Source organism: Ornithorhynchus anatinus, chromosome 1 (assembly GCF_004115215.2).
Source record: "Ornithorhynchus anatinus isolate Pmale09 chromosome 1, mOrnAna1.pri.v4, whole genome shotgun sequence".
Taxonomy (NCBI): Eukaryota; Metazoa; Chordata; class Mammalia; order Monotremata; family Ornithorhynchidae; genus Ornithorhynchus; species Ornithorhynchus anatinus.
Genome location: NC_041728.1, coordinates 137,817,223 through 137,839,320, shown reverse-complemented (window position 1 = coordinate 137,839,320; position 22,098 = coordinate 137,817,223). Strand labels below are relative to the sequence as shown.

The 22,098-nt window shown below is 44.5% G+C and overlaps 1 protein-coding gene across 3 annotated transcripts in view; it reads right to left on the bottom strand.

Moving 5' to 3' along the window:
- The window catches only part of FNDC3B (fibronectin type III domain containing 3B), a 418,267-nt gene extending 404,184 nt beyond the window's left edge, over nucleotides 1–14,083 (bottom strand). For 2 of the 3 annotated variants that reach the window (XM_029057950.2, XM_029057966.2), the window contains exon 1: nucleotides 13,952–14,083. The gene's annotated coding sequence lies outside the window, so the exon portion shown is untranslated. Of the gene's footprint in view, nucleotides 1–13,876; nucleotides 13,895–13,951 lie in introns of those variants that run through there. The other variant, XM_039913103.1, reaches the window with a different exon arrangement.
- Between the last annotated feature and the right edge of the window lie 8,015 nt (nucleotides 14,084–22,098).

Below are 22,098 nucleotides of genomic sequence, written 5' to 3'. Positions count from 1 at the left end.
GGCAATAAGAAAAACAGTGGCCTAGTGGATAGGACATGGACCTGGGGGTTAAAAGGACCTGGGTTACTAATTCCTGCTCTGTCACTTGCCTGCTGTGTGACCTTGGGCAAGTCATTTCACTTCCTCTTGTATCTCAGTTACCACACCTGTAAAATGGGGATTAAGACTGTGAGCCCCAAGTGGGACTTGGACTGTGTCCAACCTGATTAGCTTGTATCTACCCCAGCACTTAGAACAGTGCTTGGCACTGAGTAAGCGCTTAATACAATGAGGGAAAAAAAACCTAGGAAGTGACTAGTTCTACTATCCTTCTGCCAAAATACCACTTAAGCTTTCAGAATAACTCCAGAGTATCAACTGTAATGAGTTATGGAAATATTGTTCACCTACAGCAAGGTACCTTGACATACAAAAAGCAAAACCAGCAGACGGCCATTTTTTTCGGTTTAATTTTGAAACTGAGCCTCGGACTGATTATCCTTTGAGGGACTGGGTCCATGTCTTATTCCCACTTGTATACTTTTTCCCAGGGCTTAGTACAGTGGTCTGCACATAGTACATACCAAATAAATACCATAACCACTATCTGATGCATCAACCTAGAGCCAAAATGCTCTTTCCCAAGGAGGCCCATTAGTTAAGGTCTGATCTCTGCAAAGATACTGAAAACAGCACACCCACACTAAAGGGGAAATATGCTGAGAAGAAACTCCATCAGAGCTTTTCTTTGATCTCATATGAAACACAAGTGTCATAAATTTGCTTGAAAATAGAAAACTCACCCTTAGGGTGGTAAAAAGGAAGTGGCCAAATCAATAAAAAGCACGAACAGAATTTAAAGTAGAAGCACTCGTTTAAGAAGCATATCCAACACTCAAATCCATATATATTGTTAGGCAATTACTATTTTTAACACAACCACTTTTTCACGATTCTTCTATGCTCCCAAGAACTATGCACAGCCATCAAATCCATACAAGAAGACTCGTGTTATTTGAAATCAAGGGACAAAATATTTACAAAACAGTACTCATTACAAAACGTGCTTCTTATAAATTAGCTCTTTTGCTTCAATATTTAACAAGTTGAAAAAATCATTTCTAGAGATACCATAGAATAAAAATATGCAGTAGGAATACACAGTTCTGATGGGGAATTTTATAGGCTCTCAACCTGACAAAGTAGAATATGTGACAGCAGGATTCATTCATTCAATTGCATTTACTGAGTGCTTACTGTGTTCAGAGCACTGTACTAAGCGTTTGGGAGTCTACAATGTGATGTTAAATGGACACATTCCCTGCCCACAACAAGCTTACAGTCTAGCAACGACCCTTTATGGATCTCAAGTGATAACTCGGTGGAAATTTGACTTTTAGAAAACTTGACAGCCCATGTGAAATTTAATAGCAACAAGCTCACTCACCTTCCTCGGCACAACAGCCTCCCTCCCATCAGAGGCACTTTGCAGTAGCAGAAAAAGCAAGGTTTTGGAACTGGAGGACCAAAGTTCTAGTCTCAGATCCAGCCATGCACCACTGAGTGACCTTCAGAAAGACACAATCTGTTTATGCCTCAGTGTCTTCATCTGTAAAATGGAACATATCTGCCTTTTCCTCCCTTTCAGGGATACTTAGAAAACAAAAAGTGAGGTAATCAATCAGTGGTATTTATTGGGCATTTATGTGCAGAGTACTGTACTGAGCACTTGGTACAGTACAACAGAGTTGGTAGACACATTCCCTGCTCACATTAAGTTTACGGTCTAGAGATGGAGACAGACATTAATAAAACTACATAATTTACAGATATGTACTTAAGTGCTATGAGGCTGAGGGTGGGTGAATACTTAAATGCCCAAAGGGCACAAATCCAGGTGCATAGATGACACAGAAAGCAAAGGGAGCCAGGGACTCTTTGTTGCTGAACTTTTCTTTCCAAGCTCTTAGTACAGTGCTCTTTACTCACTAAGTGCTCAATAAATACAATTGAATGAATGAATGAATGAATGAAAAGAAGGCTTGATCGGGGAAGGCCTCTTGGAGGAGATGTGACCTTAATAAGGCTTTGAAGGTGGGGAAAGAAGTACAGAGACACAGAGGGAGTTCTGAGCCAGAAGAAGGTTGTGGGAAAGGGGTCAGCAGATAAATAGGAGAGATCAGGGCATAGGGAGAAGACTGGAGCTAGAGAAGAAAAAATGTGTGGGCTGGTCTGTAGTAGGAAATCAGGGAGGTAGGGTAGGAGAGAGCAAGCTCATTCAATACTTTAAAGCCAATGGTAAGAAATTTTTGTTTGGTGCAGAGGTGGAAGGGCAACCAGTGGAGGTTCTTGAAGAGTGGGGAGACATGAACTGAGGTAACTTGAAAGTGCTTTGGGATCAAAAGCCCTACTCTTCTTTAGAAAAAAAGAAGTCACTTCACCCAGCACACTAAACAAAAAATCTTTACAAGCTGAGGACTCAAAACTTCTCAAAACTACTCAACTGCCAGAGACAAATATTCAGAAATATATTTTGGATTTCAATAATTCTCACAGATAATAGCTTTGGAATCATTCAGAAGAACCAAAAAGCAAAACCCAATGAAAAATACAAAGTGACATGATCTGGACTTCCCTGTCAAAGTTAACTGAAATTCCAAGTAACAGAGTTTAGTGAATATTTTAACTATTTTTCTTAAAAGCCCTAAATGCTATTAAGTGAGGTGATTTACACTGGCAGAAGGTAACTATACACAATTAAACCCGGAAATGAAAGTAAGCATTTCTTCCCTAGTGCTAAATTAGCTGTGGTTTCAGTGGACATTTAATAAAACATCATATCACTAGTTGAAATAGAAAAACCCAAGCTTTGAAAGTCAAGGTTTTTTTCTGTTACACATTTCAGAAGACAGTAAGAACAATTAATTTCTCTGCTATTTACCTAAGAGAATCAAATAGAACTGACTTTGAAATAAACCTAAGGTTTGTCATTCTGAAACAGTATACATGAGAGTAGTTCTTTCTTATCAGAAGTTATGTGCCTGCACTATCAACAATCGCAAAAGAGACAAAAATTTTATAGGATTAGGAAAACACACAGGTAAGGGCACACATTTTAATATATGGAAAAAATTACATTAAAAAAAGTGTCCATGATTCCTCCCCTTGTTTAGGAAGCATCAGGGTACATATCAAAAATACAAATATTGTTCTAAAATTAGGCTTAATTACATGATAACTTGAAGTCAGCATTCCCCACAAATACCATTTGAGTCCCCAGGCATGCATGGAACTATGTTAAAAGGTCAAAAATTAGGAGACGTGTGTGATGCACAAGGCTATTTCATTCATTCATTCATTCAACTGTATTTATTGAGCGCTTACTGTATGCAGACCACTGTACTAAGTTCTTGGAATGTACAACTCAGCAACAGATAGAGACAATCCCTCCCCAACAACGGACTCATATTCACTCACATTCACTTTCTGGCTTACAATTTTCACTCATTGCCTCAATTTGGGGTGAGTGAGAGTGAGAGAAAGATAACGAATTTCTACGAGGCTTTCACTGCTCTATGAATACTGGATAAAATTTGTACTCTGCAAAAAGGCATTTAAAAAACCAGTTCTCCTAATACATGGGAGCTGCATTGTCTCTCAAAACCCCAAGCTGTAGAGTTTAGCGGACATGTCCGATGCTAACTGGAAAGCCAAGTTTCACTTTAGCCCATGGCATCTTGTACCCAAACAGACTCACAGTGTCCGTTACGTTCCCCAATTCCCTGAGCTATATAGCACAAAGTAAAAATATAATAAAAAAGGTACATTATGCTGGAAAATATGGGTTCTTGGAAGACATGGGTTTCAAAAGTTATGACTGAGCTTCACACAGGTGCATAATTTTATAATTTTGTTTGAAGGGTATGTCGTGTAATAAGTGAATTTGATCATTTCCTTGATTCGGGAAATGTCAACAGTCCATGTCTAGACTGTAAACTCTTCCTTTAGTCTATGAGCTCATTTTGGGCAGGGAATGTGACTGTTTATTGTTGTACTGTACTCTCCCAAGGGCTTAGTACCATGCTTCACATACTGTAAGCGCTCAATGAATACAACTGAATGAATGAATCTAATGGACTCTAAAGACTGTAATCTTACCAGCAAATCAAGTGTCAGTATCCAGTTCTCCTATAGGGTAGGGTTGCACCTCCTAACAGAGATCTCTCCAATATGCATAAATAAAATACACTTTATGGAAGAATTTAGCATATTGACAACCTTTGATGCTTACTCTCTTCAAGGGGAAAAGAATGGCAAAATAAGTATCTATTCTCAAACCTGATATTGAATTTTAAACAGAGAGGAACACTTAGTAAGTAATCAATGTATAAATTAGGAATTTGATTTTATTCCCAGCTCTGCAGATGAATCACTTGGTGATTTGGGATGAGTCACTTCATCTTTCTAAGCTTAAGTGAGCTCAATACAATGAACTACCCTACTGAACTAAATTCAAAATGGGATTTCCCTCTTCCAGTTTGTTTCACATTACTCATCAGTTAAATAGCCCTTTCTTCCAAAGGCAGAAAAACAACTTGAGGAATCACCCTCTTTACAGCAACTCTAACTTCAGGAGGCTTTCTCCATGAGCAGAGGAAGGATTGTGAGAGTTTCACAGTTGGAAATTCCTACCATGGACAAACTCCCTATGAGCAGTAGACTGAATTGGACTGATGGGGACAAGGACTGAAGAACTGCTTTAGAATCTAGAAAGAGATTTCAGGACAGCAATCCCATGTAGGGAAATTTTTAAATGTTTTGATATTCAGGTTTCTCTAATTTTCTGTCTCAGGACATCTCCACCTGGATGCCCACCCACCACCTAAAACTCAACATGTCCAAGACTGAGCTCCTTATCTTCCCCCGCAAAACCTGTCCTCTCCCTGACTTTCCCATCACTGTGGATGGCACTACCATCCTTCCCATCTCACAAGCCTGCAACCTTGGTGTCATCCCTGACTCTGCTCTTTCACCTCACACATCCAATCGGTCATCAAAACCTGCCAGTCTCACCTTCACAACATCGCCAAGATGCGCCCTTTCTTCTCCACCCAAACGGTTACCTTGCTGGTGCAATCTCTCATAACATCCCGACTGGATTACTGCATCAGCCTCCTCTCTGCTCTCCCATCCTCCTGTCTCTCCCCGCTTCAACCTACACTTCACTCCGCTGACCGGATTATCTTCCTACAGAAACGGTCTGGGCATGTCACTCCCCTACTCAAAAACCTCCAGTGGTTGCCTCTCAATCTTCACATGAAGTAAAAACTCCTTACTCTTGGCTTTAAAGCTCTCCATCACCTTGACCCCTCCTACCTCATCTCCCTTCTCTCCTTCTACAGCCCACCTCATAGACTCCATTCCTCTGCCACTGGCCTCCTCACTGTGCCTTGTTCTCACCTGTCCTACCATCAACCCCTGGACCACATCTTACCGCCGACCTGAAATGCCCTGATTCCTCACTTCCACCAAACTAACCCTCTTCCCCTCTTCAAAGCCCTACTGAAAGCTTATCTCCTCCAGGAGGTCTTTCCAGACTGAGTCCTCACTTTCCCTCTGCCCCTCCTCCCCCCCCCATTGCCTCTACTCCCTCCCTCTGCTCTACCCTTTTCCCCTCCCCACAGCACTTGTGAAAATATATATAATTACTATATTTTATTAATGATGTGCCTATATCTATGATTCTATGTATCTATTTTGATGGTATTGATGTCTACTTGCTTTGTTTTGCTGTCTCCCCCTTTTAGACTGTGAGCCCATTGTTGGGCAGGGTTTGTGTCTCTGTTGCCAAATTGTACATTCCAAGCGCTTAGTAATGTGCCCTGCACACAGTAAGCGCTCAATAAATACGATTGAATGAATGAAAGGAAGATGTTCTCATACTTTGGGCAAATATGGACCTGAACTATGACCTCTGTGTATAAAACTCTGAAACTCAAAAACATTATTTTTGCTTTAGATAAAATGAATGAAACACACCTTACAGATGCTAAGGCCACTTCCATATCCTGTGGTCCTCCAGTCATAATAAAAATTAAGAATTCACATGAAAACAAGTAAGCCTCCCATTGTAAGGTTACTGATGTATTATCTAATAATAATAATAATTGTGGTATTTTTAAGCACTTATTTTATGCCAGGCACTGAATTAAGCACTGGGGTGGATACAAGCAAATCTGGTTGGACACAGTCCCTGTCCCACAGGGGGCTCACAGTCTCAGTCCCCATTTTGCAGATGAGGTCACTGAGGCCCAGAGAAGTGAAGTGACTTGCCCAAGATCACAATGCAGACAAGTGGCAGAGCCAGAATTAGAACCCATGACCTTATGACTCCCAGGTCCATGTGCTATCCACTACACCATCCTGCTTCTCTACCAGTCTCAAAGCAACAACAAAAAAGATGTATCTAAAAACTGAGCTTCATTCATTCAATCGTATTTATTGAGCGCTTACTGTGTGTGGAGCACTATACTAAGCGCTTGGAAAGTACAATTCAAGATCCATTGACTTGACCAAAATGCCAAGCTTAGTTTGGCATGTGCTGCCAACATCATTAGCACTGGGTAGGCTTGAGCCATATGGCTCTTGTGACCATCCCTCTGATTGGCCCAAGAGAAAAGCAGCAGAAAAAACAAACATCACAATAATCAACATCCACTTGTAGCCCAGCCCCTCTAATCAAGGATCAGTGACTTCAAATTCAGAAATAAGAGGTCAGGATACAGGCTGTTGGCCCCAAGTGGACAGAGACTGCACCTGATTGAACGGTATCTACCGGAGCGCTTCAAACAGAGCTTGACATACAGTAAATGCTTAAAAATTAATTCATTCAATCATATTTACTGAGTGCTTACTGTGGGCAAAGCACTGTACTAAGCACCTGGGAGAGTACAATATAACAGTAGACATATTCCCTGCCCACAAAAAGCTTACAGTCTGGAGAGGGAGGTGGACATTAATATAAATAAATTACAGAAATCCCACAATGATTACTACAATTATTAGTAGAAGCCTGCTCTGTCCTTTTGATATTAAGCTTTCAATTAAAAGCTGAAAAAATAAAAGGAGATATTTTGAGCTAAGAAACATTTCTTCCTAACAGGAGAAATCGCATAATGGAAAACTGAGCAACAACATGATACAATTCCCCCAGTTCTGCCAGAACACATGCTTTCACTACTCATTTGGACTAGAGCATTGCTAGGAAGTTAAGGGATGTTCTCCAAACAACATGAGCCTTTTGGTACAGGACACCTCTGTGTCGGAAGAAACAGTCTGTGCTCACGCTGGGAAGCAACATGGACTAGTGGAAAGAGCACAGGCTTGGGAGTCAGAAGCCCTGGGTTCTAATTCCAGCTGAACCACATACCATTTGTGTGACCCTGGGCAAGTCATTTAACTTCTCTGTGCCTCAGTTCCCTCATCTGCAAAATGGGGATTCAATACCTGCCCTCCCTCCTACTTGGACTTTGAGTCCCATGTGGGGCCTGATGATCTTGCATCTAATCTACCCCAGGGCTTAGTAAAGTTCTCAGCACATAGTAAGCCCTTAACAACAAATGCCACATAAGTATCCTAACCAAGGGTCGTGCGAATATGACCTCCATTTTTAGGAAAAATGAATCTAAGTTTCAAACAAACTCTTTCCAAATCTTCAAGCAAAGGAGAGGTGATAAAAAAAGGGTGTAGAACTTCAGATCAACAAAACTGATACTTATATTTTGTCATACGTTAGTACTCAAGCATGACCTAGTGGACAGAGCATGGACTGGCTCCACCTCTTGTCTGCTGTATGATCTTGGGCAAGTCACTTCACCTCTGTGCCTCAGTTCCTTCATCTGTAAAATGGGGATTGAGACTGTGAGCCCCACATGGCAGCAGGGCTGAATCCAACCTGATTAACTTGTATCTACCCCAGCACTTAGTATAGTGTCTGGCACACTGCACTTAACAAATACCATAGTTATAAATATAACTGAATTTGCTTAACTGAATCTTCTCAAAATGGAAGCATTCATTCAATCTTATTCACTGAGCACTTACTGGGTGCAGAGCATTGTACTAAGCACTTGTAAAGTACAATATAGAAATAGAGACAATCCCTGCCCAAGATGGGCTCACAGTCTAGAAGGGAGACAGACATCAATACAAGTAAACAGGCATCAATATAAATATGTAGAATTATAGCTATATATATATATATATACACACACACACTATATACACATAAGTGCTGGGGGCAGGGGAAGGAGCAATATATTCCTGCCATTGTAAGCAAAATGTATACTGAAAAATACAACTAACACCATGGAGATGTTAAAAAAAAATGGGCGGGAGAAGCTTTGTGATAAACATTCATGAAGATGAATACCTTGTTTGAATTTTCTAGCAATCATATTTGGCAGCCTGATGGTCCTACCTTACAAAAAAGCATACTTGCAAGGTACCAACCCAATTTTAGCTCTACAATTAAATTATGGTACATGTTAAGTGATTATGGTACATGTTAAGCACTATGTGCCAAGCACCAGGGGATACAAGATGGTCGGACTGGACAGTCCCTGTACCACAGTGGGTTCCCAGTTGGAGGGAGTAGAATTTAATCCCTATTTTACAGATGAGGAACTGAGGCAAAGAGAAATCAAGTGACTTGCCCAAGGTCACACAGCAGCCACGTGACTGTGCCTCGATCAGAACCCAGGCCCTCTGATTTCCAGGCTCGTGCTCCTCTTTCTAGGGCAGCAGGGCGTGGTTGTTTGGGCTTCTGATTTGGCAACATCAACCCAGCCTTCTCCAATTCCTAGCCACTGGCTTTCCAGTTCCCCTCTTTGCACTGCTGTACCAGAGAGCAGGACTAACTATATAAAACAACAGGAAAGAGCTAGGGTTCTTTCTTTGTTCTTTGCTGACAGGTAACTTTTTGGTCATGCAATAATATACATGATTAATCCATCAATGGTATTTATTGAGGAGCATGTCCAGTGGACAGAGCACTGAACTAAGCGCTTAGGACAAAATGGAATAAAAGAGTTGGTAGAACCGATCCCTGCCCAAAGAGAATAGAGCCTACAGGGGAGCTATTGATTGCTTAAAGAAATTCTGAATTAGGGCTGTGGATGTTGATTTAAATTTCACTCGCCCAAACCCTTTGAGAAGCTGGCTGCTTTTGCACTGTAATTAAGTATCCCGTGTTTGAGGGTGGATCGGAATCATAAATGAATATCAGACATCATAAAGCACTAACTTAGAAAAATCAAGAAGTACAAATTGATGATGATTCCTTAAAAATATAACACAACCAAATCTACCTTACATCTATTTGCTTTCTTAAAAATGACATTCGTTAGAAATATGCCACTTGCAGGGCTTTCTTTCTTCCCCCTCCTCCAGCCTAATCAACTTTGTCAGGTGGATATAAGAAAATGAACTAAACATCCTACAATACTTTACTGACTGCCTTTCGCTCTACTGGTTAAGGCACTCCGGGAAGCTTCTGCAGTTAAGACCCTACAATTGAACTCCTACAGAGAGAGGAAGACTAGGCAATCTGCATTAATCCAAAAAGAAAAAAAGAAAAAAAAATCACTTACACTGCTAGTTACCAGAACTTTTTATTTTTTCCCATAGGGAAGATGTTCCCACAGCTCTTAACTACCAAGGGAAATTAAACACACACAATAGGCGCTTAATAAGTGTCAACATTCAGCTGCAGAGAAGTAAACACCCAAAATAGAAAAAGAAAAGTAAAGGGGAGCTTTTTATAAGGGGTTTTCTGCAAAACTGTTCAAGAGTTCCAGTTCTAACATTTTTCTAATTTAATCACCAGCAAATGGAACAGACCTTGAATACCAAGCAAAGTGCAGTTGTAAAATCAGATTCACACTGAGCTTCAACTTTACCTACTCTTGTGAGTTTAGTTTTGCTTTCACCTCTTTGTTTTGTTCTGCTTTGCCTTCTTGCCTAATTCCCATATCTAAGCTTTCCTTTCTAAACCATTTTCAGGCTTGTTGACTAATTTTTGTCAAATATACTTGGTATAAAATACTACCCAATTATAACTGTGAATCACTTTCTCCAGTACGTAAAAATATGTAACCAAAAGCCTGACTTTTTCCATTGCCCGACACTGACTTCCCCAAAAGGGCTCTTCAAAAAGTATCCCAAAAGTTACAATTAAAGTTTGTTAATTACTAAATGATGTGCCACTTGCACGAATCACCAAAAATGTCACATTAACTTTCAGGTAGGCAGTCAAAAAAACCCCTATTTTTCTTTCATTTAAAAGTGGACAGGTCAGCGTGTTCTAAATGCACACAGGAGTTCAAAAATGCAGTCAAAGAATACACAAATACATACTGAACTGAATACTGAAGGGAGACTAATTTGTCCAAGCTGCTTAAGTATCTGGTAGCTAAAAATGAGCTGGATTCTTTTTTTCCACCACGCATGCCCTGACACCTACCAACAATTTTTTTTTTCCCTGTTTACGTGGAGACCACATTTAGGACTGATTTATAAAATGTTAACCAGCACATCTCAACTGGAAAAAATGTCTGAGGATTTATCCATTTCAAATTTAAAACATTCCCGCCTGTAGATGGCAGGTCACCATTGTGTATCTATAGTCTCTGATTTCCACTTAGTTTGAAAAACTTCCCCGCTTCCCAAATATCTTCTGTCTCCAGGGACAGATCTCACAGTGACACTAAACCTGCACCATAAACTATTCTACTTCTGATATGCTTGTCAAAAAGGAATCTGTGCCGTTTCCAAAGCTGTACCTTCACAATACCTTGTCTATTAAGCATAATACAATTATTTTCAAAATAATTTTGCATGGTGGTGAAATTGTCTCTAACCATTTTCTGTCAGCCTATTGTGTCAAAGCCTTCTGAACTTAAGATTTCCAGAAAAAAATATATAACTTTTAGAGAGAAAGGTTACTGAAACTATTTCAAAAATCTACAAGTTTAGTCCTCTCCCCCTTACAGGGTTTTTGATACTCACTATTATTAATGTGTCCATTTGAAGACAGTGTGGTTTATTTAAAAAAAAGGCTTAATAAAAATATCAACCACTTGACTAAGGAGACTAAAATGTGGAAAATGCAAATGGAGTTTCTGGAAAGATGTTTGGGAACATCCCGCTCTCTAATGATCAATTTCTCCTCCACAGTATTAAGTCATTATTATTCTGTAAAGAGGAACTTTACTAAAACAACATGACTATCTCTAAGGCCAGGCTAGATCACTCAGAATTGGAAAGACTGTGGCCAGTACAAGACAATTTCCCACCATTGGCCTGGAAATGACCCCAAATCAAACCAGATGATTCCACCCTCTTCAAAACTGGGAAATGATTCAGCTTCTAAAACTAGGCAGCCCTAGGCTACATCTTAAAAAAAAAAAACAAAAAAAAACCTCCCCCAACCGTGCCAAGCAGGAATAAATTATGTGTGGTATATTTTGGGACACTGGTCAAATGTGGCCATTAGGTGAGTGGGACAAATGAAATAACACAACCTGTGAGCTTAGCATTACTTATGGGGCGGGGGGAGAAAAAGGCCCAAAATGGGGCTTGTGGTAGCCAAACAGGAACCATACTTGAAACAGACTAGCTGAGGGAGGTTCAACATTGTCAAAGTGGGCTAGGTTATAAGTCAATCAATCAATGGTATGTATAGATCACTTTGTACAGAGCACTGTACCAAGCACCTGGGAGAGCAGAGTTGGTAGACGTAATCCCTGGCCTCGAGGAGCTTCCAGTCTAGCAGAAACCACGGACAATAGGCACGCAAAAAGTGAAGCTGATCACTGGACTGTTGTAGGGCATTCCCAACTGCGAGGTCACTGTATTCCCAACTGTATTATTTTTCCAACTTCTCCCTTCGAAAAGCATTGAGCCTTTAAAATAAGAGTTATTCCACCTGAGGTTCAAATCCCTTCTTCCTAAGTAGCAAGGGGGTCAGGCTGGGAAGAAAGAGGCGGGGTCACGTTGCTAACATCTGATGTAAAATCAAAGTGACATCCAAGTACCATATCCCAACCGCCCGTCCTCATCCCTGGATTCAACCTCGCTTAGACTTCCAAGTCCTCTCCCCTTTTTCCAGTGGACCCCCCCCCAAAATGTCCTGAAGGGGTCCCAAAATCTTTTTCCAATTGGCAGCCATCTAGGGTGGTGGAAATCGGACAGATGCTCACTCCCGCTGTATAAAATCTGGTTTGTAGGAAAAAGAGTTCTCTACAAGTGGCTGAAAAATTATGAGTTAATCACCCTCTCCCACTTCCCGCTCCTCCCTATATCCCTCAGCAGGGTGTTGGAAACTAGGAGGGCATTCAAATGAAAATAGCTGTAGATTAAAAAAAAAATTAACGGGCAAACCAATGTCCCAGCAAACTATGACTGAGCCTCAGATAAGAGAGACTCAAAATCAGCGCGGATAGAGTGAAATCTTTCTTGATTTCGCCTCTTAGCGTCAGCGTATTTGACCCCAAATCCAGATCTTAAAGAAAAGCAGGGCTGGAGTGAAAAAGAGGAAAGAAAAAAAAGAGAGTGAGTTGTTCTTCGGGAGGGTCTGAAAAAAATAGGTGCTGGTCAAACGCCAGGTTTAAAAACAAATAGTGTCTGGGATGGGAGGGCAAAAGGATGGAGAAAAAAAAAAGAGACGTCCCGTCGGGGTTGGTTTTGCTTAGGGAGGGGGCTGGAGACGGGATTTGAAAAAAAACTCCGCGTTTTTCCAGTCCTTGCTGGGGTGTTCCTTTTCCAGGGAAGAGCCGGAGCAGAAGTGTTCCCGCCGCTCCCTGCCATCCAGACATTTTGGAAAGGAGCAGAGTTGGCGGAGACGGAGTTGGGCGGGCGGCGGGGGCGCCCCCCTTTTTTCCATCCGAATGACACCTCCGCGCCGCCCTCCGGGCTTCCCACCCAAATCGCCCCCACTCCAAAAAAATAAAATAAAATCGCACCAACCGAGGTTGGGATCGGAAAAAAAAAAATCCGTCCCCCGGTGGCGTTCCCCGGGGGCCCCTATAAGTTAAGGGGGGCGGCCAGTCCTGCTTGGTCCGGAGGGGCCCCCCTGGATGACCGGGCCGGGCCGCCCACCTCCCCCACCCTGGGGTCCCGGGCCACCGACCGGACCCCCCCGCCTTCTTAGCCCAGTGCTTGGCACAGAGTAAGCGCTTCCCAAATGCCCTCCTTAATCCCTGCCGAATGGCTGAGGCCGGCAGCCCCTCCCAAAAGCGCCCCGTCCTGCAGCTGCAGCGGGGCGATGCAATTGAACGCGATCGTATTTCCCGGGCCGTGCGCGGAGCCCTGTGCCGAGCGCTTGGAAAGTAGAGTTGGAGAAGAGAAAGGTGGGGGGCGGGGGGGCTTTTTCCAGCGGCGGGGTGGGCTCCCCAACCCGGGGGGTGGGGAAGAAGGGGCGCCTTCGACCCGCTGCTTCTTCCCTCCGGGGCGTGGGGGAGAGGAGGGACTCCACCCCGTGCACCATCCGCACCCCCCGGGCCCGGGCCCTAAGCCCTCCCCCGCGGCGGCCGGGAATGGAGGGCTGGGACCGGACCTTTCTCCCCGTCCCTGGTCCACACCCAACTTTTCCACCTCCCGGGAGGGTCACCGACTCCACCCGAGCGGTGGATCCGCGCCTCCCGCCCCCCCCCAGGACCGGCCCGGGGCCCCGCAGCAGCCTCTCTGGAGGAGGCTGGTTTGCAGTCGGTTGCTTCGGCCGTCCCGTCTCCCAGCTGTTTTCCTTCTTTCTTCCCCGGTCCGTTCGTCGGGTGGGTTGTTTTTTCCCGGCCCTCCTCCAGCCTCATTCCCGCCCCCCCTCCCCGTTTTGAGGCTTTACCTTTCCTACGGCTGAATTGGGGGTGGAAGGGGGGGAAAGGAGAAGCAACGAGCCCCAAGAAAGAGCGGCTCTTACAGCTGAGGTTGCTTTGCTGCTGTTGCTGCTGCTGCCACGGGCACCACCACTACTACGTACCGCCGCCGGCTCCTCTCCTCCTCCGCCTCCTCCTCCTCTCCTCCTCCTCCTCCTGCTCCCGCTGCTCCTGCCGCCGCCGCCGCCGCCGCTCACTAGCTATGAGAAGAAGGAGAAGGAGGAGGAGGAGGAGGAGAAGGAGGAGGTCTGTCCGGCCGGCTCCGCCATGTCAATGATGTCGGGACCACATGGGGATTGCGAGCCCGGCCCACCCTACCGTACAGCCTGGACTAGCACCGCCTACGGAAATCGGGCATCGGGCCCGGGGACGTGGCCCCCAGGGACAGAAGTCGCTGGGGGCAGGAGGGGCAGGAAAGTGGTCAGGTTTGGCTGGCTTATTAGAGGCCGCCAGGAGCTTGGCCTGAATCTCTCTGTCTCTTTCTCCATCTTTTTCTTTCTTTCTCTGTCTCTCATTCTGTCTCCTCTTTCCTTATCTCTCTCCTCTTTCTTTCTCTCTCCTTTCTTTTTTAATCTCTCTTTCTGTCTCTTTTTTTCCTTATCTCTCCCCTCTCACTCCTCTTTCTTTAGTTCTCTCTTTCTCTCTTTATGTCTCTCCTCTCTGTTTCTCTCTCCTCTTTCTTCTCTTTCTTTCTCTCTCCTCTCTCTCTCTTCTTTCTTTTCCTCTCTTCTCTTTCTTTCTCTCTCCTTTCTTTCTTTCTCTTTCTTGCTTTTTCTCTCGTCTTTCTTTCCTTATCTCTCTCTCCTCTCTCTTTAGCTCTCTCTCTCTCTCCTCTTTCTTTCTCTCTCCTCTCTCTTTCTCTCTCCTCTCTCTTTCTCTCTCCTCTTTCTTTAGCTCTCTTTCTCTCCCTCTCTCTCTCCTCTCCTCTCTTTACCCCTCTTTATCTTTCCCTTTCTCTCTGTCTCTCCTCTCTTTCCCTCTCTTTATCTTTCTCTGTCTCCCTCTTTCTCCTCTCTCTCCCTCTTCTCTTTCCCTCTCCCTCTTTCCCTCTCTCTCTCTCTCTTTATGATATGTTTTAAGTGCTTACTTTGTGCCAGACACTATACTAAGCCCTGGGGTAGATGGACACAGTCTATGTCCCACATTGGACTCACTGTCTTAATCCCCATTTTACCTCTAGACTGTAAACTTGTCCTCTAGATTGTTACTCATTGTGGGTGGGGAATGTGTCTGTTTATTGTACTCTCCCAAGCCCTTAGTACAGTGCTCTACATACAGTAAGCTCTCAGTAAATACAACTGGTTGAATGAATACACAAATCAGGTAACTGAAGCACTGAGGAAGAGAAGTGACTTACCCAAGGTCACACAGCAGACATGTGGCAGAGCTAGGATTAGAACCCAGGTCCTGATGCCCCAGCCCATGGTCTGTCTCCATGTTTTCTAAATTTCTCCAAAGTACTAATACTGTGGTGAAAGATCAGTCAATTATCAATCAATAGTATTTATTGAGCTTCTACTGTGTGCAGATTGCTACACTAGGCACTTCAGGGAGCTCCACTAGGGCTAGAACACATGATCGCAGATCTCAAGGAAGCAGTGTGGCTTAGTGGTACAGAGATGATTCCCAAATCTACATCTCCAGCCCTGACCTCTCCTTCCCCACAAACTCACATTTCTTCCTGTCTTTAAGACATATCTACTTGGCTGATCCGCTGACACCCCAATTAATCATATCCAAAACTGAACTCCTTATCTTCCCACCAGAATCCTGTCCTCCCCTTGTCTTTCCCATCACTATAGACACCACTATGTTCCCTACCTCACAAGCCCATAACCTTGGTGCTGTCCTCAACTCATCTCTCTTATTCCACCCACATATTTCATCTGTCACCAATTCTACCTTCACAACATTGCTAAAATCATTCCTTTCCTTGCCATCCAAATGGCTATGGTGCTGATTCAAGCACTCACTTATATTCTCATCCCGACTTGACCACTGCATCTGCCTCCTCGCTGACCTTCTGGCCTCCTGTCTCTCCTCACTCTAATCCATATTTCACTCTGCTGCACAAATCATTTATCCACAAAAACGTTCAGTTCATGTCTCCCCACTCCTCAAGAACCTGCCAATGGCTGTCCATCCACCTCTGCATCCAACAGAAACTCCTTTTTGGCTTTAAAGCACTCATTCAGCTGGACCCATCCTACCTCACCTCACCAATCTCCTACTGCAACTCAGCCCACATTCTCTAGTCCTGTAGCACCAGCTTGCTCATTCATTCATTCATTCAATAGTACTTACTGAGTGCTTACTATGTGCAGAGCACTGTACTAAGCGCTTGGAATGTACAAATCGGTAACAGATAGAGACAGTCCCTGTCCTTTGATGGGCTTACTGTCTAATTGGGGGAGACGGACAGACAAGAAAAATAGCAGTAAATAGAATCAAGGGGATGAACATCTCATTAAAACAATAGCAAATAAATAGAATCAAGGCGATGTACATCTCATTAACAAAATAAATAGGGTAATGAAGATATATACAGTTGAGCGGACGAGTACAGTGCCGAGGGGATGGGAAGGGAGAGGGGGAGGAGCGGAGGGAAATGGGGGGAAAGGAGGGTTTAGCTGCGGAGAGGTGAAGGGGGGGTAGAGGGAGTAGAGGGAAAAGGGGAGCTCAGTCTGGGAAGGCCTCTTGGAGGAGGTGAGCTTTAAGTAGGATTTTGAAGAGGGGAAGAGAATTAGTTTGGCAGAGGTGAGGAGGGAGGGCATTCTGGGACCGCGGGAGGACGTGGCCCAGGGGTCGACGGTGGGATAGGCGAGAATGGGGGACGGTGAGGAGGAGGGCGGCAGAGGAGCAGAGGGTGCGGGGTGGGCAGTGGAAAGAGATAAGGGAGGAGAGATACGAGGGGGCAAGGTGATGGAGAGCCTCACTCTCCCCTGATCTTGTCTATCGCCACCGCCAACTCCTTTCCCATGTCCTCCGCCTACCCTGGAACTCCCTGACCCTTTATATACACCACACCACCACCCTCTCCACTTTCAAAGCATTATTAATGTTGTATCTCCTGCAAGAGGCCTTCCCCAATTAAGCCCTGTTTTCCCCAGGGCACTCTCCCTTCTATGTCATCTCTGCGCCTCAAACTGTGACCTTTGGACACTTGATATTCTCTCCACCCCCAACCCAATAGCGCTTATATACAAATCCTTAATTTATATAATATAAATTACTTATTCATTCATATTAATGTCTAGCTACCCCATAGACTGTAAACTTATTGGAACAGGTTCCCTGAGTGGGCAGGGAACATGTCTGCTAATTCTGTAGTATCGTACTCTCCCATGCTCTTAGTACAGTGCTCTGCACATAGTAAGCTCTCAGTAGATACGATTGATCAAAGATGGGGAGAGCTGTAGCCTGTGACACAGCTATGGTGCTGTTTTAAATATGTCAATCCTTAAGTAGCAAATTAAGGAGGTTCTCCTAGAATGATGGGTTTTGTTTTCGAAGATCTTCAGGCTAAGGGAATGTTATATTATTGCCCCATCTCCCTCCTACCATTCCTCTCCAAACTCCTTGAGAGAGTCGTCTACACCCGCTGTCTCAAATACTTTTCCTCCAATTCTCTCCTGGACCCTGTCCAGTCTGGCTTCCGTCCCCTTCACTCCACAGAAACCACCCTCTCAAAGGTCACCAGTGATCTCCGTCTTGCCAAATCTAATGCCTTCTACTCCATCCTAATCCTCCTCGACCGTTCAGCTGCCTTCGACACTGAGGATCATCCCCTTCACCTGGAAACATTATTCAACCTTGGCTTCACTGACTCTGCCCTCTCCTGGTTCTCCTCTTAGCTCTCTGGCCCTTCATTCTCATTCTCCTTCGCAGACTCGTCTTCTGCTTCCCACCCCCTAATTGTGGGGGTCCCTCAAGGTTCAGTTCTGGGTCCCCTTCTATTCTCCATCTACACTCCTTCCCTTGGAGAACTCATTCACTCCCATGGCTTCAACTACCATCTCTATGCAGATGATACCCAAATAAGCCATAACAATAAACATATTACTACTGTTGTCACATTTCATGAGCACCAAAGTTTCTCCCTACAGTGAATCTACCTTCAACTAATTTGTGGATCGCGTTACCCCAAAGCTGATGGATATTTTATCAATAGTCTTCCCCTCTAGAGGGTCAGCTCCTTGTGGGCAGGAATTGAGTTTATCTATCTGTCCTATTCCACTCTCTCAAGTGCTTAAAATTACAGTCTCTGCAGACAGTAAGTACTGAATAAATACCATTGATTTAGTATGGGGAGAAAGCTCCCTTATTCTTCAACATGTTGATTTTGAACTGTTTAATGAAACACTGTGTGTATCCAGTGACTTTGGAGAGCGCTGTCTCTTACCGTAATTACCCCCCTGCAGCGATTAGGATTCGGTAGAGTTAGCTGATAGTAACCAGCGGCAACTTGCCCCAGAATCCGTCCTTCTTCACATGGTTCAACAAAGTCTAGGTCTGTTGATATTCAGGATGCATAGCAATATTAAGGCTTTTTTCCCCCTTCATCAAAAGTTCCTTTCTTGTCCACATCTCCTCTCCACCCCCCATCCGCCCCCAACCCCGCCAAATCCCCAACCCAGGCTGATTTTTCAGGCTACTTGTTTTATTTAAACCAATATAAATCTATCAATCCATAATATTTACTGAGTGTTCACTCTGTGCAGATCTCTGTACCACAAATTTGGGAGAGTACAAAAAAGTAGACATGATGCCTGTCCTCAGAAAGCTTATGATCTAGCCAGGAAGATAAACACTAAAATAAATTGCAAGTAGGAGGAAGTAATAGATTATAAAGATATTCACATAAGTTCAAAGGGGTAGGGGTTTGAGTATCCAAAGTGCTTAGGTGATGAAAAAGTGCTGAAGAAGCAGTTGGGGGAGGTGAGGACAAATTACCTTTCCTTGACAACCAAATTGACACCTTCAACAACACCCTCACTCACTCTTCTGCCCCTTTGCCAATCTCATACCACTAACACACAACCCTCAATCACCTCCACAGTACTCTTTCTCTTTGCTTTTGTGCATGAGCCACAGTGTGCTCCTGGTGAAAATCCAGATATCAGGCTGACTTTGTCTCTCGTAATTTCATCCTTACTTGCTTTAACTCTGCCCTCTCCTCCTCCTGGAAACATTATTTCTCAATCCTTATTGACTCCCATGTCCATTGCCCTCACAAGGTGTTTCAGGCATATAACTTCCTCCTTCCCCCGTCCTTCTTTCCCCCACATCTTTTTCCCCAGTGACCTGACCACGCACCTTATTGAGAAAATTGGAACTATCAGGCTTGATTTCCTTAAGATCTTCTAAGGTCCTCTCCAGTCCTTCCCTCCTCCTGCCCCTTCTTTGACTATCCCATCTTTCCTAGCAGTATCTCAAGAGAAGATCGCCCACTTCCTCTCAAAATCTACTCCCTCCACCTGCACACCTGACCCCATCCCTTCACACCTTATCAAAACACTTAGCCCCCTCCCAGTCTTCCTCCCCTAATTGCCATCTTCAACTGCTCACTCTCCAGTATTTTCTTCTCCACTGCTTTCAAACATGTTCATGTCTCCCCTCTCCTAAAATTTCCCTTCTTTGACATCACGGCTCCCTCCAGTTATCACCCCATCTCCTTCCTTCCATTCCTCTCCAAACTCCTAGAGAAAATTGTCCTCCCCCTTTGCCCCCACTTTCTCTCCTCCAATTTTCTCCTTGACCTGGTTTCTAATCTGTCTTCCTCCCCCTTCACTGCACCAATACTGCCCTTTCAAAAGGAACCAGTGATCTTCTCCTTGCCAAATCCAGTGTCCTCTACTCCATCCTAATTCTTCTCAATCTCTCAGATGCCTTCGACACTGTGGACCACCCCCTTTTTCTGGAAACATTATCCAAGCTTGGCTTCACTGACACTCTCCTCTCCTTGTTCTCCTCCTATCTCTCTGGCTGCTCATTCTCAGTCTCTTTCTTGGACTCTTTCTCTGCCTCCCACCTCCTAACTGTGGGAGGCCCTCACAGCTTTCTGGGTCCCCTTCTATTCTCCATCAAAAACCACTGCCTTGGAGAACTCATTCACTCCTATGGCTTCAACTCTCCTCTCTATAGAGTTGATGCCCACATCTACTTCTCCAGCCCTAATCTTTCTCCTTCTCTGTAGTCGATCAATCAATCAATCAATCAATCAATCGTATTTATTGAGCACTTACTATGTGCAGACCCCTGTACTAAACGTTGGGGAAAGTACAATACGACAGAATTAGAAGACATGTTCCCTGCCCACAATGAGCTTACAGTCTAGAGATGAACTTACAGGACACGGATGGAGATCTGAAGGAGGGGGACAAGGGGAAGGGGCAGGTAGCAGAGGCAGGAACAGAGGCTGGGTCTCCTGGCCTTCAGGGAATGTGGGTGAAGGGGAAGACATGTTGGCTGGGGCTTTTTCTCTCCTCTTCTCAGGGTAACAGCTAAAGGCCCTTCCCCTCATCCCAGTATGGAAATCCACCCCCATCCTCTCCCTATTGGGCTAGGTGGTGGAGAAACTCCAGGAACCAAGGTGGAGGCTGTAGTATGGCTTTATTACTGGGTGCTCCAAAGAGGAAGGGGAGCAGGGGGGTATAAATTACAGGTCAAATAATAATAATGTTGGTATTTGTTAAGTGCTTACTATGTGCCAAGCACTGTTCTAAGTGCTGGGGTAGATACAGGGTAATCAGGTTGTCCCACATGAGGCTCACAGTTAATCCCATTTTACAGATGAGGTAACCAAGGCCCAGAGAAGTGAAGTGACTTGCCTACGGTCACACAGCTGACAAGAGGCGGAGCCAGGATTCAAACCCATGACCTCTGACTCCCAAGCCCGGACTCTCTCCACTGAGCACCGAGAGGAGGCAGGCACTTCCGCAGAGGGTGTAAATTGGCTGTGGAATCCTCTTACCCAAGTTGCCCCGTCAGTGGGCAGGGAGGAAGGCCTTGGACTGCCCCTACTCAGAGTTGGAGGGGGCCCACGTTCTGTCAATCATAACAGGGACGTGAGCCGGCTGCCCTCTCCTTGCCCAAGGGCAGAAACATGCCCAGGGCCCAGGGAGGTCACAGAATGGTGCAGGGTGGGCTTAGTCTAGGAAGGCCTCTGGAATTCATGGTTACTACTATTTATTCATTCATTCAATCGTATCTATTGAGCATTTATTGTGCGCAGAGCACTATACTTAGCACTTGGGAGAGTACAATATAACAATAAACCATAACAATAAACATACTACTACTGTTATCACATTCCTACAGTGAATCTACCTTCAAATAATTTGTGGATCACGTTTCCCCAGAACAGATAGATTTTATCGACAGTTGGTGATCTTCTCCAAGGACTCACCGAGGCTAGCCCGGACAATCACCTCCATGAGATCCTTCTCATACGGGAATCCTCCATTCTCCAGCTTGAAGAAGACCAAACTGTCCCTTGATTTCTATCTCAAAGGCCCCTGGGTCTCCGCCAGGGTGGGGCTGGAGTCTCACATGTCCCCCACCTTCAGGACATCTCTACTTGGATGTCCCACTTCCAGCTGAACCTATTCAAAACAGAACTCCCTCATCCAACCAAACCCTATTCTCCCTCTGTCTTTCCCATCACTGTAAACAATATAACTATCTCTCTATCTCACAAGCCTGTAACTTGGGCATTGTCCTCGACTCATCTATCTCAATCAACCCACATATTCAATTTCTCACCAAATCCTGCTGATTCAACTTCATGACATCGCTAAAATCCTCCCTTTTCTCACCATCCAAACTGCTACTACATTAATCCAAGCATTTATCCAATCCCGCCTTGACAACTGCATCAGCTTCCTCGCTGAATTCCCTGCCTCCCGTCTCTCCCCACTTCAGTCCATACTTCACTCTGCTTCCCAGATCATTTTTCCGCGAAACCATTCAGTCCATGGTTCCTCATTCCTCAAGGATCGCCCATCCACCTCCACATCAAACAGAAACTCTTTACCATTGGCTCTGAAGTTTTCAATCAGCTTGTACCTCCTACCTTATCTCAGTGATTTTCTATTACAACCCAGCCCACACAATTTGCTCCCCTAATGCCAACCTACTCACTGTACTTCAATTTCTTCTATTTTGCCAAAGACTCCTCATCCACAGCCTG